The sequence below is a fragment of the Metopolophium dirhodum genome, chromosome 3 (assembly GCF_019925205.1).
Source record: "Metopolophium dirhodum isolate CAU chromosome 3, ASM1992520v1, whole genome shotgun sequence".
In the NCBI taxonomy this organism is placed as follows: Eukaryota; Metazoa; Arthropoda; class Insecta; order Hemiptera; family Aphididae; genus Metopolophium; species Metopolophium dirhodum.
In genome coordinates, this window is record NC_083562.1 from 35,943,664 (window position 1) to 35,952,064 (window position 8,401).

Consider the following 8,401-nt stretch of genomic DNA (forward strand, 5'->3'; position numbering starts at 1 on the left):
GTAGTCTATATACCTACCGTTTGACCATGTCAATAGGCCAAAAACAAAAAATTGTCCGAATGGTATACATTATACGCCGTTTTACGTCGGCGTGTACCTTAGAAAATAATGTGCGTCGAGTAAAATATATTGTTATAAGGTTAATGCCACCGCCGCCGCCGCGTGCATAGAAAGCACGATGGAAGTTGGAGTGATAATGATGATAATAAATTATTATTATATGATGAATTTTATAACAGCTGTACAATAATGATATTATATTATTTTAGCACTATTACACCGGTATATACAATAATATAATAATATTATGCAGTTTCGTTTCGGTGCGGGTAACTGTATTGTAGGTATATAGATAATTATTAATTGTACACTACCTATGCGTATTGATAGAGCTAAGCGTCTATTTAAGTTCTATTATAGTCAGTCATTTATTTTCCTTGAGTATTATCGCACATGATATGTCGGAACAAAGTCATACGATTAACTCATAATATATAAGTATATAGAGATTTTAAATTTTAATTAAATATAATTATATACTTGCAAACAAATTTGGTATGCGAACTTTCAAATTAATTTTTTTCATTCTATATACATGTATAACCGAATATATTGCAGAAACAGCGTTATTCCGAATATATATAGGTACATTTTAGAATTTGATGGCAATCGCTTTAAATTTTATAGCAACTAGAACGGTTAATGTCTCTAACGTCTCGGACACGCCTATTCACATAATAATTCATCCAAACTATGTGTTTTATTACAGTGGCCTACTCAATATATCTATAAATTCCGATATTTTAAATATTTGTTATTGGCTATTATATATTTTAATTATATAGGTACTTGGGGAATTCGTGCAATCTAATAGGTTGAAAATGATACATTTTATAATGTTTAAAAAAATTTAATGGAAACTAAAATGTAATCCACGCGGCCACGCATTAAAATTATTGATCCTGATAAATTCTCCTCTTCAAACTGTAATAATATATATTATTTATTATTATATAGTATTTATGTCTAATATTATGCGCACTGACAAAATATTTAAAATCTTGTTTCGAAATGCACCTTATTTGGTTGTACATTTTTCAAAAATAGTATGAAATGCGATCAAATTACAAAATCTAAGAAAATCTATAGGTGCTCAACATTATACTTATACCCGTTTATTAAAAAAACAAAGTGATTACAATTATTTAAATAGGTAGTATTTTATCTACTATAGTATCTACTATACACGACACGTCTATACTATATCTATAGTGCATAACTTACGATTTAGTCGACTTATATAAATATATTTTTATATGTGCGCAGGATAGGCAAACTGTTAAAGTTTATTATTGTTAAAAAAAAAAAAAAAAAGTATACAAAACAAAAATTGGAGTGGTAATAGTTTTAGCTACATCGGGATGAATGAATAATCAATTATTGTCTTATAGCCGAGGGTCCTAGTAACACGTGACTGGTAGTCTGTCAATGAAATATTACTTGGAAGCGTATAGAAAGCATAACACATCGCTCAGTATGAGGTAACCTACATAACTGTGCGTGTTTACCACTCAAAGGTGAATTGTACGATGCTGTGATATTTTAATACCTATTCCTAACCGGTTATCAGCGCCAAGCGGTCTGGTAATCAGATAGATACGACCAACCACCCATTAATAACCACGTTAAAAACGAAACCTGTGCAAGTTATTTAAATGCATAAATACACAACTCTCGGTTGTCGCCACCATGTCTGGTATAAAGAATTTCGAAAATCGAAAAAAAATAATTAAACGAACAAAAAATTAGATGTGAAAAATGTATTGAAACGGTTGATTAATATTGACAATTTACTGTTAAAATTGTAGATTTTCGTGGAATTATGCTTGACATGAGCTACGAATATTTTTAAGCTTTGATCATAATATTATCATTGATTATAACTATATTAACTGAACATCATTACAATGTTTGTGGACTCCGACTGTCAAAAAAAGTAACTCAGAGGAAACAACATTATTTTTAAAAATACGATCTCCAACTGAACATGATCTATAACGAGTTTATTAATACTTTAATGTATTTACTAATTTAATATTCTTTATACATTTTCTCTATTTAACCATGATATAAAATATAATAATTACCTACTTATGTAATAAAACGTTATGGGTACTCTAATAACCTACACCTTCAAATGGGTACTTAAATCAAATAATGTATAAAAAAAAACCCAAATAATGTGTTTTATTATGCTTTAGACTGCCTTTAGTTATATACCTACTATTATATGTGTGCGACGCTAACCTGGTTGTAATATAATTGTATAGAAACATTAGAAACCATTGATAATCTTCAGTGTTTTAGTCATTTTTCTCCAATTTTACAATTTTTTAAATGATATAAGAAAATTATAAAACTTTTTTTTCTACAAACAAATTTTGAATGACGAAAATTAAAATGTACAATGTTCTTCAATGGAATACGAATATATTTAATGAAATCTTACTTTATTAAATGACCGCCAACATAATATTATCATCAGGGACGATCTCAAAAAAAAATCATAGGGGGGTGTATTCTTCAAAATTGCCGACTAGAATTTGAAATTCAAAATTTTTGTTAACTATTAAGTTATTTTTAGTTACAACACGCTATACATTTATAGTTACCTTATGTTTCAATGTATGTTTAAACTAAATTTGAAGTTGAAACTTAGAAATACCTAACTTATTATTTTTAATTTATATAAGAATGAAATAACATCAACAAACATAATAATATGAAATAGGTAATAATTATATAATTATAATCACTTATTATTATTGTTGCCAAATCATTATCTACATTATAAGGATCGTCCTCTCCTATCATAACCTATATAAATATAAAATAATCTCAATAATTGTATTTGCATAAAATATGGGTAGGTACCTAATTATTTACCAATGGTTTTAATCTAATTATTAAAAAATGTCATTCAATTTAATAAAAAATATTAAATTCTGAGTGAAACGACGAGATATGTATAATATTTTTAAAATCTATATTAATTAGTCTATATATTCATAATCTATATTTCGTATATTATAAAAGTGATGAACCCTATTATGTAGATATAATAATAGATATTTTAAGCCCTTGAAATAAACAGGGTAGGTTTTAGATGAAAAATCACAATTTACAACTCGTGGTACTTTCTAAGCATTGTACCGGAAAATAACTCGCGAAGTAAGCACAATTATTAAAATACCGAATAAGATGTACAACAGACTGTTGTCAACTACAGTTGTACGGACATCAAACACACACATTATATACGATACAATCGGTAATCTTCGTGTGTTGAGTGTTTCTTTGAAACGCGTATTTTGGACATTCCAAAAAAAAATGTATAGGTACCCTCACTCGATAACGTATTATAATATTATATTATAATCGCCCGCCTCAACCACCGCCACATGCTATTAGATCATATCATGCTAGTATAATATTATTATGATCTAAGACCGTATACCCACATTGATTAAATGCGATGACGGATGAAAGAAATAGACGGTTTATCGATTTTCTACTGTATATTATATGCATGATTTAATATTTTTAGGTATATCGTTATAAGTATGCGTGTTATGTTATGAGCCGTTCATTAGGTTTTTATCTTGTGCCGACTGCCGATTCTCCCAGTCTCGATGTGCTTTTGCGAATCCGCTCCATAACCCATTACGAAAATATTGAGTCAAAACAATATTAACATTTAAACAATTTATTTAATTTTCCTTTTCTCGTCTTAAAAAAATTTGTTTAATTGTGGTGAAAATAAATTCCATATTGCCGAGTGGGGGGGGAGGGGTGTAATACCCCCCCCCCCCCCCCCATGACCCACCTTCGGTTCGTTCCTGAATATTATAATATATATGTCATGTACCATCATGTAAGTACTCATGTCCCGTAATGGCTGTTACATCGTAAATACTATTCAGTGACAAATAAATTATTTTAAACGTGATTTTTATCTGTGGTGGTCTGCAGTATAGATGTATATAGGGTTATTCAAAATTCCGTTACTAATGGTGATATATTTTCAGGGAGGGGCGTTCCTAGATAGTTTTCAACGGGGAGGGGGTTGTGTTTTTACGAAATATGTTTTATGTCTTGCCTTGGTTACAAGAACAATATCTATTTGCTATAGTCAAATCCATCTGCACATACTTGATCCGGCATATCCGTTGTAATTTACTCTGTTAATTTTTTAACTCCCCTGTGGTTAACGGTGAGATTTGTACACGGTACACGCAGTGTATTTATGCATTTAAAATATTATTCCAAAAACAAGTAGTCCCGTGGAGTATGATCAGGTGACCTAGGAGGTCAGTCTCCAAGGAACAGATGAACCGTTTTGAATAACCCTGTGTTTCAACGATATTATTAGCATCCCCTTGCCTACATCAACAATTAAAAATTCTTTAAATCCTGTTTTTTATAGTACCTACCTAGTATTATAATATCTTCTTAGTAAAAAGACTAATAACAAATTGATTACAAATAATTCACTTGTTCAAAATATACAATAAATTTAATACGTCGTACACTCGTACCTAACCTATGTATAAGTAATAGGTATACGTTTACTACATTTTTAGTATGCACCTTCTACGATTGTGGTAATTTTGCCGTCCAAATATTTAGTAGTAATTTTGTGACTACTATATCTAGTTACAAAAATTATCGGATCACCCCACGCAGTTCATAGTAAACACACTTTTGCGATGTCTTTATATACGAATTGTTCTTTAAATATTTATTTATATATTTTATACTGCATATTATTTGAAATATTGATATTTTTAATTTTAACTATTTATTATAACACTGATTGTAATATTTATAAATATTCTAACCACTATTTGAATTTGGTATTCATTAAACGTACCGTAGATAAAGTATTGAATGTGAAATCTTCGAAACTCACCTAATGTTTTAATTTGAAACGATATCAATATTTTACTTTCACAGTTAAAAAGGGGGACTCATTTATATGGGTAATTATTTTAATATGTATATCATGTTAGTACCAATATATCATACATACTTATAGCTGTAATACTAAAATGATTAAAATATAGTAATAATAATCATTATTTCTGTCGACTATCGTGCTCCGTGTAATGACTCAGCAGTCTACGTATAATACCTATTAACTCAGCCTCTATTTGTATTGAGCTACAATATATTGGCTATAATAATTATTCAATTCTTACTATTATAGGTACATTATACGGCGCGGTCAAACTATGATATAATAGCCAATAGGTATGAACCGATAAAAATGTATATATTTATTTAAATTGAACCAAGGTATCATCATTCATATCTGTACTTGATTTGAACGAGTAAATGTTTCAAATGTATCATCTATGATCTATAATATTATCATACATAACATACGTAGGTACACGATATTCCCGTACAACCTGAAGCTTCTCTGAACAGGCGACTTTCTGGGGAAACAGCTGACCGTCGTTGGGGGAAACCCACGCGGGCATGGCAGGAACAAGGGACGACGTGTGCTCAAAGAAAAATTCTGCCAAACAGCTGACCAGACTATAAGGGCTCACTCCCGGTAACAACACCCCACGAGTTCAAGACGTCTAGTGAGATTGTCCACAAGTGACAATAGTGTTTTTGTAAGCCAGCAGCTGAGAGATTTGTACTTGACCGTAGTTCGCCGATGGTTTTAATTTGGAGGTCATTGCCAAGTATTATCATTATTTATATTTTACCTACATAGGTACCAATATACCAAGGAACTTGGTGATGATACAGAAGCAAATAGTAGTTAAACGTATACGTTCACCACTATTAAAAAAAAAAATATATTTTTTTAGTACGATATCATTGGCAAAGTGCCTGCACAGGGTAATTTCTATAAAAATGGTATTGGAATCATCTAGTGTCTCTAGGGCCGTGTTAGGAGACGGTATATTGGGGTATGGCATTTTGTAGGAGAATGATTTAACATAAGCATACTTTATGGAGGACAAGATATTAATGACAGGCGTGCAATTGATATAGTATGATATAATATCATAATTTATAAATATTAAATATATAATTGCTGTTTTGTTGGTAAACGGTTGGGGCTAAATGGTACTATAGACAGTCGTAAGTTACTCTCACGATCTCGCCATTGGTATAATAGTTCATTTTTGTACTAACCGCCGCCACTTCAAGAAAATACATTTATTATATTATATGAAAATGTAATTCCAACAATATTGTTGTACCTACCTAACGCTAAATTTGAAATTTTAATGACTCAGTAATAAATATTACCTATTTATTTGATGAAATGAATATTTATTTAGTTCCATATCAATATTCAATATCATATATTGACAATGCATTACTTGAACACGATTTCGCTTGAATTAATTAAACAACCAAACGTGATATTTGAGAAAAAAACACGTTTTTCTTAAAATCTGTAGATACAGTGTACCTGGGTAAAGGTTAAAACATCATTGAACAGGATATTTTTAAACTAGTTGTTACCGTCGATTGAGCCCAACTACAAGATGTTTAGACGTATAATATTCGAACACAAATCATCCGATTGTTAACCTACTCACACTAGAAACAAAATTTAATGAACTTTCCATTACAATAAAATTAGTGAAACCGAGAAAAGAGTATGTGTTAAAATAAAATATGTATATACCTACATATCTATGTACCAATAATGTGTTTTTAAATTATTTTAATAATTGGCTATCGTGCATAAAATAAAAAATGTATTATATTATTAAATCAAACATTTTTCAAGAAATTAAAAATATGATATTTATACTCGTCAATTATACATAGTAAACATTACCTATAAACATTTTATAAACGAATAAAGGTCTCGAATGACAAACATCGATAGATGAAACTACGAAAGCAAACGTAGTTACCAAGACGTAAGATAGGTACTAGATTTAGACTTATATTTGTGCAACTTTTTTCACCTTATTGCCCAGAAACCTGAAATAACAAAGTTTATTAACAATATGTGCAAGTACTAATCGGTATATTATTTGGGTACTGTGTACTTATCTAGGTTATGTGTTCTGAGTGGTTGATTTAGAATTTAATTGTATTATTGATTTTTTTTTTAATGGGAGTAAATATTATTAAAAATAAAACTTTTAGTGTATAGTTACTTGAATAATAAATTGTAAACGCCTAGAATTTTGTTTATCGAACAGGATATATAATATGTCTTCGTAAAATGCTGTTACTTATATTATAATATGTAAAGAGTGGATTTTTAGGTTTAAAATATGATTCTAATATTAAAAACCTTAAAATATTCTCTTAATAATCCTTTAAATATGAGTATTATTTTTTTTTTTTTTTACTTCAAATAATTAAAAAATCTGTATACCAGTTACAATATTACATATTATATCAGTTTTGTATAGCGTAATAGTTATGACATAAATATATTATTATGTACCTACGTCACAATTATAAAAAAACGGTCAGTTTATTAACCTAGATATGAATGCGCACCTTATAACCACTACTCGCATTTAATATAATGAATAATTATTTATAATTACTATGACTGTTTTAGTAGTGTAGCGTGCACGCGTTAGCGTGAATTCAATAGTTTTATAAAAAAAAAAAAAATACCTCCTGGAAAATATTACACAAACAATGCAAAACAACGTCCACTCGATGTTTAGGATCGGATTTAATTCAACATACGTACCAAACGGGTGAAATAATAAAATATATTATAAAGTGAAATGGATTTTTGTACGATACATATTATTATAATGATATTGTCATTCCACCGACAATGCACTTATGCACGCCCATACCTAGGTCCGTCTATACTATAGTAATAATATTGTGTGCATAATATACGTATATTATCATCGGTATTCACCTCACGCGGGTTATTGATTTATTTGCAGCAGTTTCGACACCATCGCCGTTGTCGGTTCATTTTCCGTTCGGTCGAAGAATATTTTATAATATAATATATTATAATAAAACATTATACACTATATACGCGTTATATATATATATGGGTACCCATGCACGTATATTATTATAAGCACTACGTATTATTATTACACTATTGTCGTACACGCATTATTCTCACGCGGTGTCCAATACGCATTATATATTTCATATTATTATGTATACGTGATTTGCTTGTCTACCGCACTCCGGGTTCGAATCGAAACAATGCCAATAAGTTTCACTTAAATCCATATCGAGAATATATACTGTGAGGTGGCAGCAGCGCGGCGGCGGCGGCCTGCAGATGCACGATATATATAATAATAAAATAATATAATATAAAATACATTGTGTATGAAGTATATAATAATAATGTATATAA